Genomic DNA, 16,614 nt, shown 5'->3' on the forward strand with positions numbered 1-16,614 from the left:
TACAACTAGACAGCTGGGGGATGGAATCTGCAGCGCAGGGAGGCCCAAGCTTTCTGCCCCCCCCCGCTGAAAATTGCAGTCTGCAGCCGCCCCGGAAAATGGCGCGTTCATAGAAGCTGGATGCTGTACCTGGCTGGCATACAAAAATATAGCAAAGCCCACGTCAAAAGTTTTGGGAAAAATTAATTAAAAAATAAATAATAATTTAGGGACTGCATCTTTATTAACTCCTCAAATGTCATTTAGTGTTAAAATAAAGGATTTATTTAAAAAAAAAATGGCGTGGGATCCCCCATAATTTTAGTCTCTAGCGGAGGTTAAGCAGACGGCTGGGGCAAATGTTTGAAGCCTGGGAAGGGGGTAAAACCCACGGAGCTTCCCAGGCTACTAATATCAGCCCCCAGCTGAATACCTAGCCTTTACTAGCTATTAAAATGGGGGACCCCCCCAAAAAAAATTACGTGGGGTCCCCCCTATTTTAATAGCTAGCAAAGGCTAGGCAGACAGCTGGGGGCTGATATTAATAGCCCAGGAAGGGTGCCATGAATAATGGCTCCCTCCCAGGCTAGAAACACCAGCCGTCAGCCGCCCCAGAAATGGCACATCCATAGGATGCGCCAATTCTGGCACTTAGCCTCGCTCTTCCACGCTGCCCTGGTGCGGTGGTAGGGGGTATTAGTGGTGGGGTTCATGTCAGCGCCAGCTGCCATGAAGCCCAGGTTAGTAATGATGGGCGTCTATAAGACACCCCCATTACTAACCTACAAAGTGTTAAAAAGAAAAAACACACACTACACCCAGAAAAAAATAATTTATTTGAAATAAAACACACAATTTTATTTAATTCTTAGTTTACTAAAAATAATAGTTACCTGTCCACGTTCCTGCGCTGATCTCCCATGCACAGCTGTCACATCTGGAGATGGTGACAGCTGTCATGGCTGCTGTAAGCTCACGCTGCCGGGAACACGTCCGCTCCCGGCAGCGGGAGCCACTGACTGAGGTCACCAGAGTGCATTCAGGCAGCGCAGCTCCGGAGACCTCCTTTACGGCACTGCTGTACCGTGGGAATTTCTCACGATACAGCAGGGCCGTAAAGCAGCTAACCGGAGCAGCGCTGCCTGAACTCCGGTGAACCCTTACGGCCCCGTCATTCTAGCGGCAGCAGCGGTTCAGAGCGGTCACATTCTATGTGGCTGCTCTGAACTGGAGATCTTCGTGGGACACTCGTGGACTGCTACGGAGGGGTAAGGATAAGGTTGTGGTTTATTATTTTATATTTTATTACAGGAGATCGATGGCTTCGGGGAATTAGGTGTCTAGGTGAGTATAGGTGTAGTTTTTTATTTTTTACTTTATTTTAGGTGGCGATCGGCGGGGACAGGTAATGTATGAACTAATTTATTGTAGGTAACCACTGGCCACCAATGACATGTATCTAACATTTATTGGGGACACAGTAGGGCAGTTTAAATAGCAGGATCAGGCTGATGGGAACTACTGCTCCCATCGAGCTGATCCTGCTGGCAGGAGTGGACGGGGGACAGACATAGGCCGATGGGAGTAGTAGTGTCACATCGGCCTATGTCTGCCTGCACGCACACACCCGCACACATCGCACAGACACCGCGCGCACACACTCCGCACACACACTAATCATGACGGGTCTGGGAGGTGAGGCTGACCTGTGCGGCCGTGGGAAAGTTCATGTGAGTTCATGCAGTCAAGCATGAACTCACAAGAACCCTCTGAGGGCACCGCGGCGACTTCAAATGAACAGTTGATCGGCATCACCTGATACCTCAGCTGTTCATTTGAAATAACCGGCGGGAAAGCCGGCGGTGAAGTCTTTTCACTGCCGGCTTCCCCGCCCGGGTCCTTCGCTCCTTGGTGCTGCGCTCCCAGCCTGGTCCTAATTTACGATTGGGATTGGAGGTGGCGAGGGGAGCGGAGGATCGGGGTGGGAGGCTGCGGGGAAGCAGTATGGGGCTGTGTGATTGTTTAAAAGCCGGCGGCTTTTTACCGCCCGCCGGCTTTTAAACAATCAGGAGAATTCTCCCACGCTGGGATGGCATTCTGATGACAGGCTGGATCGCGCTGCCATCCAACTTGTCATCCTTCACAGACACTGCAGAGCGCAGGCATTATGGGAACTTCCGATTCCGGTATCCGATATTGTAAAACTATCGGAATTAAGTATCGGAATTCCGATACCGCGAATATCGGCCGATACCAGATATTACAGTATCGGAATGCTCAACACTAATGGTTACCTAAATAGGTACACACCTCTCTTTAGTCAAATCTATGCTACTCATCGATATGAAATTTATGCACAATATTTCTAGAAGAATAATTATTTTTAATTTGGTTCTGATATATACATAAATTTTATAAAATAATATTTTTGGTATTAATTGAGAAAATGTGTTTTTGATCCTGATTACATAATCACTTTTGATCAATACTTATTTTCCACACATTTTAATAAAGAAGAAATAATAATAAGGTACTATGGTATAATTAAGAAGGGTATTACATGCAAAGTTGCATAATTTAATATTTTTTGGTGGTACAAGGTTATGACAAATATGAAATCATCCAGATAATGGAGCTATAAGGGTATTTTTTATGGAGAATATAATTACTCTGCATTTGTCATTAAAATTTAAAGGCCTTATTTTTATTTTTATTCTTATTTTTACTCTTAATTTTATTTTTCATTTTTAAAATGTTATTCTTACTTTATACTTCTTATTTTTCTATTTTTTCATTTTTTAATTCTCATTTGATTTTATTTGAGTTCAATATCTCAATTGAGAAAACACATTAATATTTAATAAAGTAATGTCTAATACAAGAGTATTGCTTCATTAAATATATATTGCTAAGGAAAAAAATGTTTACATTTTCTGAGTAAACACAACAATTCATTCATTCATTTATTCATTCATTCATTCATTCATACATTCATATATTTATTCATTTTGGTTCAGGAGTATACATTCTTTGATATTATTGGTTTAATAAAGATATAAAAACTTGTTTTTTCAAAATACACTGACACCTATGGGTTGGAAAAGGTAATTACACCTATGACATAAAAATGTTCTATCATATGGAGAACTTGATTGATAATGAATTATTATCTATTATTGTTTATTATTCCAAACATAATTTATTTTAATATTTTGATAATAATTAGATGGATATTACTGATTGCTATGGTACGCTGTGATATTATAGGTTAGGAAAAACTGCCAGATTTGGTATCAGATTAGGGAATGAAGACTTCAATCAAGACATCGCAATTATGAATTCTATCTTAATAAAGACTTTTAATTTTTATAAATCAAAGAGATTCTCAAAAGTTACAAGAAGAAGCAACTGATATCCGGACGTCTCAGAAGGTAACAGGTGTGAATGCTGAGTGTTATAATAGACTGTGTCCATTACATACAATACAATTCACACCACTGATCACCAGGACGGCAGAGGACGATGATCCTATATGTACTGTGTTGTGTTCAAGTTTCATCACGTTCCACTGGTTTCTTATCACCTGCAACGCTTCAATGAAAGCTGGTGAACAGGTAATACCTGGCATATGTGTCCTGTATATAAAGGACTGAGTACTGGTTATGGTGCTATATAAAGCAGGGAAGTGTCAAGTTAACCCTTGCTTTACTTACCAAAGACATCACATCTGTTCCAAAAGTGACACGAGACCAGTGCGGACACACGGAAGATTCCAAAGACGATCCAACGTAAGTCCAGGTGACACTGCACACATATTAAAGCTACATTTCATCCATGGACTTTGTTTTCTTATCAACTGACACACATGATCTTTCTAATAAAGAGTACAGTTTATGGACTGAACAATAATGAACACAATTATGGACTGTACAATATCTACATGCTGTAATTTATTTCAAAGGAGTTTTCATCTAAAGACTGTGTTATAAAAGAACCAAGAAGAAGACGAGACGACGACCCGATGACATCAGATGATGACGATTGAACCCGCGATTGCTTCAATTTAGATATAGGGAAGTATAATTATACATATTAAATGAATATTAGTCACGGCTTACCATAACATGAATTCACATCATTATATAGCAATAATCCGATATTGATACTATTATTACTAATATTATTATTATGGAAATTTAATGATATTGCCAAGGAAGAAGGAAAGAAAAAATGATTGATGAATGTATCTTCTTTTGAGAAATTTCAGTTAAAGTCCTTTTATTCTCAAAAAAGGGGGAAATGTTAAATGGTTAATTATGGAAATTCATTTGGAATGTTAATCGATAATCATTTTTCTGAGTTCTATGCCTCAGCCATCGTGTCTAGTTGACATGCGCTATTTGTGTGTGTATTTTTGGTTCACTACCATATGTAGAACAGGTGTCCATACGACTGCCTATAAAAGCCCATGGTACAGAAAGGGGGGGCTCTCTTGCTCTGCCTACCCCACAAGACACAGAATCTTCATGCTGAGAAGCAGATGACATGTAGGCCTGGACACATGATGGACAAAGACATGATTTACCAGCCAGGATCCAAGGAAAGATGGGTGAATCTCAACAATTAAGCTAATTATGGACAAATGGACAATTACTTTCTAACTAATTATTGTATGTACCTGCTGCATTCTGATTCTTTTTAATAGACAATCCAAGAATAAATTGATACATTTTTTTATAAGAATATCGTGATATTGATACTTTGAGAAGTCCTCAGTAGATAAAAATAATACAGGTAGTGTATTATTTTACAGTCTCCCATCCAAGTACTAACCAGGCCTGACCCTGCTTAGCATCCGAGATCAGAAGTGTTCAGGGTGGTGTGGCCGTAGGCAGAGACAAGCCTCTCACTTGCTGCTTTTCTACTTTGACGTCTGGCTGCCGGCTGCCCTTTCCAGTGCTCAGCAAGACCAGGTCCTTTTGTGCTTTCACTTCTCTTCAATTTTTTTGCTGGCTTCCTTAAAAGGTCTTGTAGACAGAAGACCCCACTCAGAGCCGCTGAGCTCACTGATCGGCTGCAGCTCTGTCGACGGAACGTCAGCTTCACGGCCAATGCCACAGGCCGGGAGCAGAGGCGAGACTCACCGGTAGACCCGGGTAGGGTGAGTAGAGACATCGGTTAGTTGCTTTCTAATAGCCTGCAGCCGGGGATTAACTTTTAATGAAAGGGAACAATCCCTTTGACTGTCTGCAGCGCGCCACACCTAGGAAGCGCACTCTCACACACAAGCCAGCATGCACACGTGCTCGCACGTGACAACACCCCCTATCTGCCCCTACAACCTCTCCGTCACCATGCGTCAGACTCTCCTGCCTGTTTTATGATTTCAGGGCCCTAGCAGGAATCACCCCCCCCCCTCCCCAATTCCTTCCGCACCTTCCTTGCACTGAGGTTAGCTCTTTGTCAGCCGTCTGGCTTGGTTACACAAGCTTCTTTGCAGAGAAACATGTTACTTCTGCTGGCCCTCGCTAGGCGGCCGGCATCCAAAACATTCCCTGGGCACCTGCTGATAGCCTGGCCCCTTCACGGCCCCGGGTGCTTTTAACGCCATCATTTCCACACGGCGAGCTGCGGAGTCAATAAGCACTCCTAGCCGTGGCAAGGAGCTCGGTTTCAGGCCTGCGTGAAGGCGGCGGGGTAGCGTACTTAGCTGCCAACTGGCTCAGAGGCCTTGGGGCTTCCATCATCTAAGTTACTTAAGGTCGGTGTCCGGCAAGGCGCCGTTCAATGCTAGCCGAGCTGGGCAGTAGGTAAAAACGTCATCAAAATGGTCTACAGCACCCGGTGTTCCCAGGAGAACTACCATCCAAGTACTGTCCGAGCCCAGCCCTGCTTTGCTTCCGAGATCAGATGAGATCGGGCGTATCCAAGGTGGTATGGCCAGTAGACGCTGCTCGATCCATCGCCCGGCCAGCCTTTCTCAGGATCGCTTGGTGGCGAGCAATCTGGCTGTGACAGGGCGGGCTCCGAAGGGTCCATGCAAAGGCTGTGCCGTCCCTACAGGTGTAGTTTGTTTAGCAGTGATTCACCCGCCGCATCAGGTGTCTTCAAAAATGGCTCGGCGCAGGGTCTCCTGCAGGCTAAACCCTTCATCGCAGTAATGTGAGAGAAAGAGCAAGCTGGACCCATAACTTGGGGGCGGAGCGAGACGTCCAGGGGTGAATGAAGGAAGAGGGTGAGATGGTTGCCAGTGACTTTGAGCTGCTCTTCAGGGGGGAGGGTCGTGTTGCCTGCAAAGGTCTTCTGCTTGGGGTTACCGGTGGTTGCCTCCAGCCACGCGGGAGACGCTGGTCCTGGTGAAAAGGAGCCTAGTATTAAAAGTAAAGAAGCAACAATGTTGGAGGCCCACGGTGATCAGAAGGATGCTGGTATTTTGCAGAGATGAAATAGCGCAAGAGAGAAAGCAAATGAAAAAAAGAAAAGAGAATGAATGTGTGCACTTGTGAAAGGGAATGGAAAAAAGACATAGAAGAGAGTGCCCCCTGCTGGTGGAAGGAAGGAAAAAGCAAAAGCCTACAGCACCTGGTATTCAAGGCAGTCTCCCATCCAAGTACTAACCAGGCCCAACCCTGCTTAGCTTCCAAGATCTGACGATATCAGGCGTGTTCAGGGTGGTGTGGCCGTAGGCGGAGATAAGCCTCTCACTTGCTGCTTTTCTACTTTGAAGTCTGGCTGCCGGATGCCCTTTCCAGTGTTCAGCAAGACCAGGTCCTTTTGTGCTTTCCCTTCTCTTCAATTTTGTTGCTGGCTTCCTTAAAAGGTCTTGTAGACAGAACGCCCCACTCAGAGCCACTGAGCTCACTGATCGGCTGCAGCGCTGTCGACGGAACGTCAGCTTCACGGCCAATGCCACAGGCCGGGAGCAGAGGCGAGACTCACCGGTAGATCCGGGTAGGATGAGTAGAGCGCGGTTAGTTGCTTTCTAATAGCCTGCAGCCGGGGATTAACTTTTAATGAAAGGGAACAATCCCTTTGACTGTCTGCAGCGTGCCACACCTAGGAAGCGCACTCTCACACACAAGCCAGCATGGACACGTGCTCGCACGTGACAACACCCCCTATCTCCCCCTACAACCTCTCCGTCACCATGTGTCAGACTCTCCTGCCTGTTTTATGATTTCAGGGCGCTAGCAGGAATCCCCCCCCTCCCCAATTCCTTCCGCACCTTCCTTCCCTTCCTTGCACTGAGGTTAGCTCTTTGTCAGCCGTCTGGCTTGGTTACACAAACTTCTTTGCAGAGAAATATGTTACTTCTGCTGGCCCTCGCTAGGCGCCCGGCATCCAAAACCTTCCCTGGGCACCTGCTGAAAGCCTGGCCCCTTCACGGCCCCGGGAGCTTTTAACGCCATCATTTCCACACGGCGAGCTGCGGAGTCAATAAGCACTCCTAGCCGTGGCAAGGAGCTCGGTGTCAGGCCTGCGTGAATGCGGCGGGGTAGCGTACTTAGCTGCCAACTGGCTCAGAGGCCTTGGGGCATCCATCATCTAAGTTACCTAAGGTCGGTGTCCGGCAAGGCGCCGTTCCATGCTAGCCATGCTGGGCAGTAGGGCAAAACATCATCAAAATGGTCTACAGCACCCGGTGTTCCCAGGAGGTCTCCCATCCAAGTACTGTCCGAGCCCAGCCCTGCTTTGCTTCCGAGATCAGACAAGATCGGGCGTATCCAAGGTGGTATGGCCAGTAGACGCTGCTTGATCCATCGCCCGGCCTGCCTTTCTTAGGATCGCTTGGTGGCGAGCAATCTGGCCGTGACGGGGCGGGCTCCGAAGGGTCCATGCAAAGGCTGTGCCGTCCCTACAGGTGTGGTTGGTTTAGCAGTGATTCACCCGCCGCATCAGGTGTCTTCAAAAATGTCTCGGCGCAGGGTCTCCTGCAGGCTAAACCCTTCATCGTGGTAATGTGACAGAAAGAGCAAGCTGGATTCGTAACTTGGGGGCGGAGCGAGACGTCCAGGGGTGAATGAAGGAAGAGGGTGAGATGGTTGCAAGTGACTTTGAGCTGCTCTTCAGGGGGGAGGGTCGTGTTGCCTGCAAAGGTCTTCTGCTTGGTGTTACCAGTGGTTGCCTCCAGCCACGCGGGAGACGCTGGCCCTGGTGAAAAGGAGCCTAGTATTAAAATTAAAGAAGCAACTATGCTGGAGGGCAACGGTGATCAGAAGGATGCTGGTATTTTGCAGAGATGAAATAGCGCAAGAGAGAAAGCAAATGAAAAAAAGAAAAGAGAATGAATGTGTGCACTTGTGAAAGGGAATGGAAAATAGGCATAGAAGAAAGTGCCCCCTGCTGGTGGAAAAAAGGAAAAAGCAGAAGCCTACTGCACCTGGAATTCCCAGGCGGTCTCCCATCCAAGTACTAACCAGGCCCAACCCTGCTTAGCTTCTGAAATCAGACAAGATCGGGCGTATCCAAGGTGGTATGGCCATAGACGCTGCTCGATCCATCACCCGGCCAGCCTTTCTCAGGATCGCTTGGTGGCGAGCAATCTGGCCGTGACGGGGCAGGCTCCAAAGGGTCCATGCAAAGGCTGTGACATCCCTACAGGTGTGGTTTGTTTAGCAGTGATTCACCCGCCGCATCAGGTGTCTTCAAAAATGGCTCGGCGCAGGGTCTCCTGCAGGCTAAACCCTTCATCGCGGTAATGTGACAGAAAGAGCAAGCTGGACCGGTACCTTGGGGGCGGAGCGAGACGTCCAGGGGTGAATGAAGGAAGAGGGTGAGATGGTTGCCAGTGACTTTGAGCTGCTATTCAGGGGGGAGGGTCGTGTTGCCTGCAAAGGTCTTCTGCTTGGGGTTACCGGTGGTTGCCTCCAGCCACGCGGGAGATGCTGGTCCTAGTATTAAAAGTAAAGAAGCAACAATGCTGGAGGCCCACGGTGATCAGAAAGATGCTGGTATTTTGCAGAGATGAAATAGCGCAAGAGAGAAAGCAAATGAAAAAAAGAAAGAGAATGAATGTGTGCACTTGTGAAAGGGAATGGAAAAAAGGCATAGAAGAGAATGCCCCCTGCTGGTGGAAGGAAGGAAAAAGCAAAAGCCTACAGCACCTGGTATTCCCAGGCGGTCTCCAATCCAAGTACTAACCAGGCCCGACCCTGCTTAGCTTCCGAGATCAGGCGTGCTCAGGGTGGTGTGGCCGTAGCAGAGACAAGCCTCTCGCTTGCTGCTTTTCTACTTTGACGTCTGGCTGCCGGCTGCCGACTGCCCTTTCCAGTGCTCAGCAAGACCAGGTCCTTTTGTGCTTTCCCTTCTCTTCAATTTTTTTGCTGGCTTCCTTAAAAGGTCTTGTAGACACAACGCCCCACTCAGAGCCGCTGAGCTCACTGATCGGCTGCAGCGCTGTCGACGGAACGTCAGCTTCACGGCCAATGCCACAGGCCGGGAGCAGAGGCGAGACTCACCGGTAGACCCGGGTAGGGTGAGTAGAGCGCGGTTAGTTGCTTTCTAATCTCCTGCAACGGGGGATTAGCTTCTAATGAAAGGGAACAATCCCTTTGACTGTCTGCAGCACGCCACACCTAGGAAGCGCACTCTCACACACGAGCCAGCATACACACGTGCTCGCACGTGACAACACCCCCTATCTGCCCCTACAACCTCTCCGTCACCATGCGTCAGACTCTCCTGCCTGTTTTATGATTTCAGGGCCCTAGCAGGAATCACCCCCCCCCTCCCCAATTCCTTCCTTGCCTTCCTTGCACTGAGGTTAGCTCTTTGTCAGCCGTCTGGCTTGGTTACACAAGCTTCTTTGCAGAGAAACATGTTACTTCTGCTGGCCCTCGCTAGGCGGCTGGCATCGAAATCCTTCCCTGGGCACCTGCTGAAAGCCTGGCCCCTTCACGACCCCGGGTGCTTTTAACGCCATCATTTCCACACTGCGAGCTGCGGAGTCAATAAACACTCCTAGCCGTGGAAAGGAGCTCGTTGTCAGGCCTGCGTGCAGGCGGCGGGGTAGCGTACTTAGCTGCCAACTGGCTCAGAGGCCTTGGGGCTTCCATCATCTAAGTTACTTAAGGTCGGTGTCCGGCAAGGCGCCGTTCCATGCTAGCCGAGCTGGGCAGTAGGGCAAAACTTAATCAAAATGGTCTACAACACCCGGTGTTCCCAGGAGGTCTCCCATCCAAGTACTGTCCGAGCCCAGCTCTGCTTTGCTTCCGAGATCAGACAAGATCATGCGTATCCAAGGTGGTATGGCCAGTAAACACTGCTTGATCCATCGCCCGGCCAGCCTTTCTCAGGATCGCATGGTGGCGAGCAATCTGGCCGTGACGGGGCGGGCTCCGAAGGGTCCATGCAAAGGCTGTGCCGTCCCTACAGGTGTGGTTTGTTTAGCAGTGATTCACCCGCCGCATCAGGTGTCTTCAAAAATGTCTTGGCGCTGTGTCTCCTGCAGGCTAAACCCTTCATCGCGGTAATGTGACAGAAAGAGCAAGCTGGACCCGTAACTTGGGGGTGGAGCGAGACGTCCAGGGGTGAATGAAGGAAGAGGGTGAGATGGTTGCCAGTGACTTTGAGCTGCTCTTCAGGGGGGAGGGTCGTGTTGCCTGCAAAGGTCTTCTGCTTGAGGTTACCGGTGGTTGCCTCCAGCCACGCGGGAGACGCTGGTCCTGGTGAAAAGGAGCCTAGTATTAAAAGTAAAGAAGCAACAATGCTGGAGGCCCACGGTGATCAGAAGGATGCTGGTATTTTGCAGAGATGAAATAGCGCAAGAGAGAAAGCAAATGAAAAAAAGAAAAGAGAATGAATGTGTGCACTTGTGAAAGGGAATGGAAAAAAGGCATAGAAGAGAGTACCCCCTGCTGGTGGAAGGAAAGAAAAAGCAAAAGCCTATATCACATGGTATTCCCAGGCGGTCTCCCATCCAAGTACTAACCAGTCCCAACTGTGCTTAGCTTCCAAGATCAGATGAGATCACGCATGTTCAAGGTGGTGTGGCTGTAGGCAGAGACAAGCCTCTCACTTGCTGCTTTTCTACTTTGAAGTCTGGCTGCCGGATGCCCTTTCCAGTGTTCAGCGAGAGCAGGTCCTTTTGTGCTTTCCCTTCTCTTCAATTTTTTTGCTGGCTTCCTTAAAAGGTCTTGTAGACACAGCGCCCCACTCAGAGCCGCTGAGCTCACTGATCGGCCGCAGCGCTGTCGACGGAACGTCAGCTTCACAGCCAATGCCACAGGACGGGAGCAGAGGCGAGACTCACCGGTAGACCCGGGTAGGGTGAGTAGAGCGCGGTTAGTTGCTTTCTAATAGCCTGCAGCCGGGGATTAACTTTTAATGAAAGGGAACAATCCCTTTGACTGTCTGCAGCGCGCCACACCTAGGAAGCGCACTCTCACACACAAGCAAGCATGCACAAGTGCTCGCACGTGACAACACCCCCTATCTGCCCCTACAACCTCTCCGACACTATGCGTCAGACTCTTCTGCCTGTTTTATGATTTCAGGGCCCTAGCAGGAATGAGACCCCCCCTCCCCAATTCCTTCCTTGCCTTCCTTTCACTGAGGTTAGCTCTTTGTCTGCCGTCTGGCTTGGTTACACAAGCTTCTTTGCAGAGAAACATGTTACTTCTGCTGGTCCTCGCTAGGCGGCCGGCATCCAAAACCTTCCCTGGGCACCTGCTGAAAGCCTTGCCCCTTCACGGCCCCGGGTGCTTTTAACGCCATCATTTCCACACGGCGAGCTGCGGAGTCAATAAGCACTCCTAGCCGTGGCAAGGAGCTCGGTGTCAGGCCTGCGTGAAGGCGGCGGGGTAGCGTACTTAGCTGCCAACTGGCTCAGAGGCCTTGGGGCTTCCATCATCTAAGTTACTTAAGGTCGGTGTCCGGCAAGGCGCCGTTCCATGCTAGCCGAGCTGCGCAGTAGGGCAAAACGTCATCAAAATGGTCTACAGCACCTGGTGTTCCCAGGAGATCTCCGATCCAATTACTGTCCAAGCCCAGCCCTGCTTTGTTTCCGAGATCAGACAAGATTGGGCATATCCAAAGTGGTATGGCCAGTAGACGCTGCTCGATCCATCACCCGGCCAGCCTTTCTCAGGATCGCTTGGTGGCGAGCAATCTGGCTGTGACGGGGCGGACTCCGAAGGGTCCATGCAAAGGCTGTGCCGTCCCTACATGTGTGGTTTGTTTAGCAGTGATTCACCCGCCGCATCAGGTGTCTTCAAAAATGGCTCGGTGCAGGGTCTCCTGCAGGCTAAACCCTTCATCGCGGTAATGTGACAGAAAGAGCAAGCTGGATCCGTAACCTGGGGGCGGAGCGAGACGTCCAGGGGTGAATGAAGGAAGAGGGTGAGATGGTTGCCAGTGACTTTGAGCTGCTATTCAGGGGGGAGGGTCGTGTTGCCTGCAAAGGTCTTCTGCTTGGGGTTACCGGTGGTTGCCTCCAGCCACGCGGGAGATGCTGGTCCTAGTATTAAAAGTAAAGAAGCAACAATGCTGGAGGCCCACGGTAATCAGAAAGATGCTGGTATTTTGCAGAGATGAAATAGCGCAAGAGAGAAAGCAAATGAAAAAAAGAAAGAGAATGAATGTGTGCACTTGTGAAAGGGAATGGAAAAAAGGCATAGAAGAGAATGCCCCCTGCTGGTGGAAGGAAGGAAAAAGCAAAAGCCTACAGCACCTGGTATTCCCAGGCGGTCTCCTATCCAAGTACTAACCAGGCCCGACCCTGCTTAGCTTCCGAGATCAGGCGTGCTCAGGGTGGTGTGGCCGTAGCAGAGACAAGCCTCTCGCTTGCTGCTTTTCTACTTTGACGTCTGGCTGCCGGCTGCCGACTGCCCTTTCCAGTGCTCAGCAAGACCAGGTCCTTTTGTGCTTTCCCTTCTCTTCAATTTTTTTGCTGGCTTCCTTAAAAGGTCTTGTAGACACAACGCCCCACTCAGAGCCGCTGAGCTCACTGATCGGCTGCAGCGCTGTCGACGGAACGTCAGCTTCACGGCCAATGCCACAGGCCGGGAGCAGAGGCGAGACTCACCGGTAGACCCGGGTAGGGTGAGTAGAGCGCGGTTAGTTGCTTTCTAATCTCCTGCAACGGGGGATTAGCTTCTAATGAAAGGGAACAATCCCTTTGACTGTCTGCAGCACGCCACACCTAGGAAGCGCACTCTCACACACGAGCCAGCATACACACGTGCTCGCACGTGACAACACCCCCTATCTGCCCCTACAACCTCTCCGTCACCATGCGTCAGACTCTCCTGCCTGTTTTATGATTTCAGGGCCCTAGCAGGAATCACCCCCCCCCTCCCCAATTCCTTCCTTGCCTTCCTTGCACTGAGGTTAGCTCTTTGTCAGCCGTCTGGCTTGGTTACACAAGCTTCTTTGCAGAGAAACATGTTACTTCTGCTGGCCCTCGCTAGGCGGCTGGCATCCAAATCCTTCCCTGGGCACCTGCTGAAAGCCTGGCCCCTTCACGACCCCGGGTGCTTTTAACGCCATCATTTCCACACTGCGAGCTGCGGAGTCAATAAACACTCCTAGCCGTGGAAAGGAGCTCGTTGTCAGGCCTGCGTGCAGGCGGCGGGGTAGCGTACTTAGCTGCCAACTGGCTCAGAGGCCTTGGGGCTTCCATCATCTAAGTTACTTAAGGTCGGTGTCCGGCAAGGCGCCGTTCCATGCTAGCCGAGCTGGGCAGTAGGGCAAAACTTAATCAAAATGGTCTACAACACCCGGTGTTCCCAGGAGGTCTCCCATCCAAGTACTGTCCGAGCCCAGCTCTGCTTTGCTTCCGAGATCAGACAAGATCATGCGTATCCAAGGTGGTATGGCCAGTAAACGCTGCTTGATCCATCGCCCGGCCAGCCTTTCTCAGGATCGCATGGTGGCGAGCAATCTGGCCGTGACGGGGCGGGCTCCGAAGGGTCCATGCAAAGGCTGTGCCGTCCCTACAGGTGTGGTTTGTTTAGCAGTGATTCACCCGCCGCATCAGGTGTCTTCAAAAATGTCTTGGCGCTGTGTCTCCTGCAGGCTAAACCCTTCATCGCGGTAATGTGACAGAAAGAGCAAGCTGGACCCGTAACTTGGGGGTGGAGCGAGACGTCCAGGGGTGAATGAAGGAAGAGGGTGAGATGGTTGCCAGTGACTTTGAGCTGCTCTTCAGGGGGGAGGGTCGTGTTGCCTGCAAAGGTCTTCTGCTTGAGGTTACCGGTGGTTGCCTCCAGCCACGCGGGAGACGCTGGTCCTGGTGAAAAGGAGCCTAGTATTAAAAGTAAAGAAGCAACAATGCTGGAGGCCCACGGTGATCAGAAGGATGCTGGTATTTTGCAGAGATGAAATAGCGCAAGAGAGAAAGCAAATGAAAAAAAGAAAAGAGAATGAATGTGTGCACTTGTGAAAGGGAATGGAAAAAAGGCATAGAAGAGAGTACCCCCTGCTGGTGGAAGGAAAGAAAAAGCAAAAGCCTATAGCACATGGTATTCCCAGGCGGTCTCCCATCCAAGTACTAACCAGTCCCAACTGTGCTTAGCTTCCAAGATCAGATGAGATCACGCATGTTCAAGGTGGTGTGGCTGTAGGCAGAGACAAGCCTCTCACTTGCTGCTTTTCTACTTTGAAGTCTGGCTGCCGGATGCCCTTTCCAGTGTTCAGCGAGAGCAGGTCCTTTTGTGCTTTCCCTTCTCTTCAATTTTTTTGCTGGCTTCCTTAAAAGGTCTTGTAGACACAGCGCCCCACTCAGAGCCGCTGAGCTCACTGATCGGCTGCAGCGCTGTCGACGGAACGTCAGCTTCACAGCCAATGCCACAGGACGGGAGCAGAGGCGAGACTCACCGGTAGACCCGGGTAGGGTGAGTAGAGCGCGGTTAGTTGCTTTCTAATAGCCTGCAGCCGGGGATTAACTTTTAATGAAAGGGAACAATCCCTTTGACTGTCTGCAGCGCGCCACACCTAGGAAGCGCACTCTCACACACAAGCAAGCATGCACAAGTGCTCGCACGTGACAACACCCCCTATCTGCCCCTACAACCTCTCCGACACTATGCGTCAGACTCTTCTGCCTGTTTTATGATTTCAGGGCCCTAGCAGGAATGAGACCCCCCCTCCCCAATTCCTTCCTTGCCTTCCTTTCACTGAGGTTAGCTCTTTGTCTGCCGTCTGGCTTGGTTACACAAGCTTCTTTGCAGAGAAACATGTTACTTCTGCTGGTCCTCGCTAGGCGGCCGGCATCCAAAACCTTCCCTGGGCACCTGCTGAAAGCCTTGCCCCTTCACGGCCCCGGGTGCTTTTAACGCCATCATTTCCACACGGCGAGCTGCGGAGTCAATAAGCACTCCTAGCCGTGGCAAGGAGCTCGGTGTCAGGCCTGCGTGAAGGCGGCGGGGTAGCGTACTTAGCTGCCAACTGGCTCAGAGGCCTTGGGGCTTCCATCATCTAAGTTACTTAAGGTCGGAGTCCGGCAAGGCGCCGTTCCATGCTAGCCGAGCTGCGCAGTAGGGCAAAACGTCATCAAAATGGTCTACAGCACCTGGTGTTCCCAGGAGATCTCCGATCCAATTACTGTCCAAGCCCAGCCCTGCTTTGTTTCCGAGATCAGACAAGATTGGGCATATCCAAAGTGGTATGGCCAGTAGACGCTGCTCGATCCATCACCCGGCCAGCCTTTCTCAGGATCGCTTGGTGGCGAGCAATCTGGCTGTGACGGGGCGGACTCCGAAGGGTCCATGCAAAGGCTGTGCCGTCCCTACATGTGTGGTTTGTTTAGCAGTGATTCACCCGCCGCATCAGGTGTCTTCAAAAATGGCTCGGTGCAGGGTCTCCTGCAGGCTAAACCCTTCATCGCGGTAATGTGACAGAAAGAGCAAGCTGGATCCGTAACCTGGGGGCGGAGCGAGACGTCCAGGGGTGAATGAAGGAAGAGGGTGAGATGGTTGCCAGTGACTTTGAGCTGCTCTTCAGGGGGGAGGGTCGTGTTGCCTGCAAAGGTCTTCTGCTTGGGGTTACCGGTTGTTGCCTCCAACCACGAGGGAGACGCCGGTCCTGGTGAAAAGGAGCCTAGTATTAAAAGTAAAGAAGCAACAATGCTGGAGGCCCACGGTGATCAGAAGGATGCTGGTATTTTGCAGAGATGAAATAGCGCAAGAGGGAAAGCAAATGAAAAAAAGAAAAGAGAATGAATGTGTGCACTTGTGAAAGGGAATGGAAAAAAGGCATAGAAGAGAGTGCCCCCTGCTGGTGGAAGGAAGGAAAAAGCTAAAGCCTACAGCACCTGGTATTCCCAGGTGGTCTCCCATCCAAGTACTAAACAGGCTCAACCCTACTTAGCTTCCAAGATCAGACGAGATCAGGTGTGTTCAGGGTGGTGTGGCCATAGGCAGAGACAAGCCTCTCACTTGCTGCTTTTCTACTTTGAAGTCTGGCTGCCGGCTGCCCCTTCCAGTGCTCAGCAAGACCAGGTCCTTTTGTGCTTTCCCTTCTCTTCAATTTTTTTGCTGGCTTCCTTAAAAGGTCTTGTAGACACAACGCCCCACTCAGAGCCGCTGAGCTCACTGATCGGCTGCAGCGCTGTCGACGGAACGTCAGCTTCACGGCCAATGCCACAGGCCGGGAGCAGAGGCGAGACTCACCGGTAGACCCGGGTAGGGTGAATAG

General features: G+C 50.2%; 1 non-coding gene and 12 pseudogenes across 1 annotated transcript; all 13 read right to left on the reverse strand.

Annotated features, from left to right (window-relative positions):
- Positions 1–5,808: 5,808 nt before the first annotated feature.
- On the reverse strand, positions 5,809–5,928 carry LOC141267832 (5S ribosomal RNA; annotated as a pseudogene).
- A 621-nt stretch (positions 5,929–6,549) lies between these two features.
- Positions 6,550–6,667, reverse strand: LOC141268496 (5S ribosomal RNA; annotated as a pseudogene).
- A 939-nt stretch (positions 6,668–7,606) lies between these two features.
- Positions 7,607–7,726, reverse strand: LOC141267348 (5S ribosomal RNA; annotated as a pseudogene).
- Positions 7,727–8,347: 621 nt separating this feature from the next.
- On the reverse strand, positions 8,348–8,466 carry LOC141267342 (5S ribosomal RNA; annotated as a pseudogene).
- Positions 8,467–9,071: 605 nt separating this feature from the next.
- LOC141269886 (5S ribosomal RNA) lies at positions 9,072–9,180 on the reverse strand (annotated as a pseudogene).
- Positions 9,181–10,119: 939 nt separating this feature from the next.
- Positions 10,120–10,239, reverse strand: LOC141269758 (5S ribosomal RNA; annotated as a pseudogene).
- A 621-nt stretch (positions 10,240–10,860) lies between these two features.
- On the reverse strand, positions 10,861–10,979 carry LOC141270198 (5S ribosomal RNA; annotated as a pseudogene).
- Positions 10,980–11,912: 933 nt separating this feature from the next.
- Positions 11,913–12,032, reverse strand: LOC141270322 (5S ribosomal RNA; annotated as a pseudogene).
- Positions 12,033–12,637: 605 nt separating this feature from the next.
- LOC141269617 (5S ribosomal RNA) lies at positions 12,638–12,746 on the reverse strand (annotated as a pseudogene).
- A 939-nt stretch (positions 12,747–13,685) lies between these two features.
- LOC141269759 (5S ribosomal RNA) lies at positions 13,686–13,805 on the reverse strand (annotated as a pseudogene).
- Positions 13,806–14,426: 621 nt separating this feature from the next.
- LOC141269785 (5S ribosomal RNA) lies at positions 14,427–14,545 on the reverse strand (annotated as a pseudogene).
- A 933-nt stretch (positions 14,546–15,478) lies between these two features.
- On the reverse strand, positions 15,479–15,598 carry LOC141270323 (5S ribosomal RNA; annotated as a pseudogene).
- Positions 15,599–16,219: 621 nt separating this feature from the next.
- Positions 16,220–16,338, reverse strand: LOC141266920 (5S ribosomal RNA). Its single transcript, XR_012320939.1, has one exon. It is a non-coding gene; the product is annotated as a 5S ribosomal RNA (ribosomal RNA).
- Between the last annotated feature and the right edge of the window lie 276 nt (positions 16,339–16,614).

This window comes from Phyllobates terribilis, unplaced genomic scaffold, assembly GCF_046119375.1.
Source record: "Phyllobates terribilis strain yellow unplaced genomic scaffold, ASM4611937v1 Scaffold_4__5_contigs__length_816908805, whole genome shotgun sequence".
Lineage (NCBI taxonomy): Eukaryota > Metazoa > Chordata > Amphibia > Anura > Dendrobatidae > Phyllobates > Phyllobates terribilis.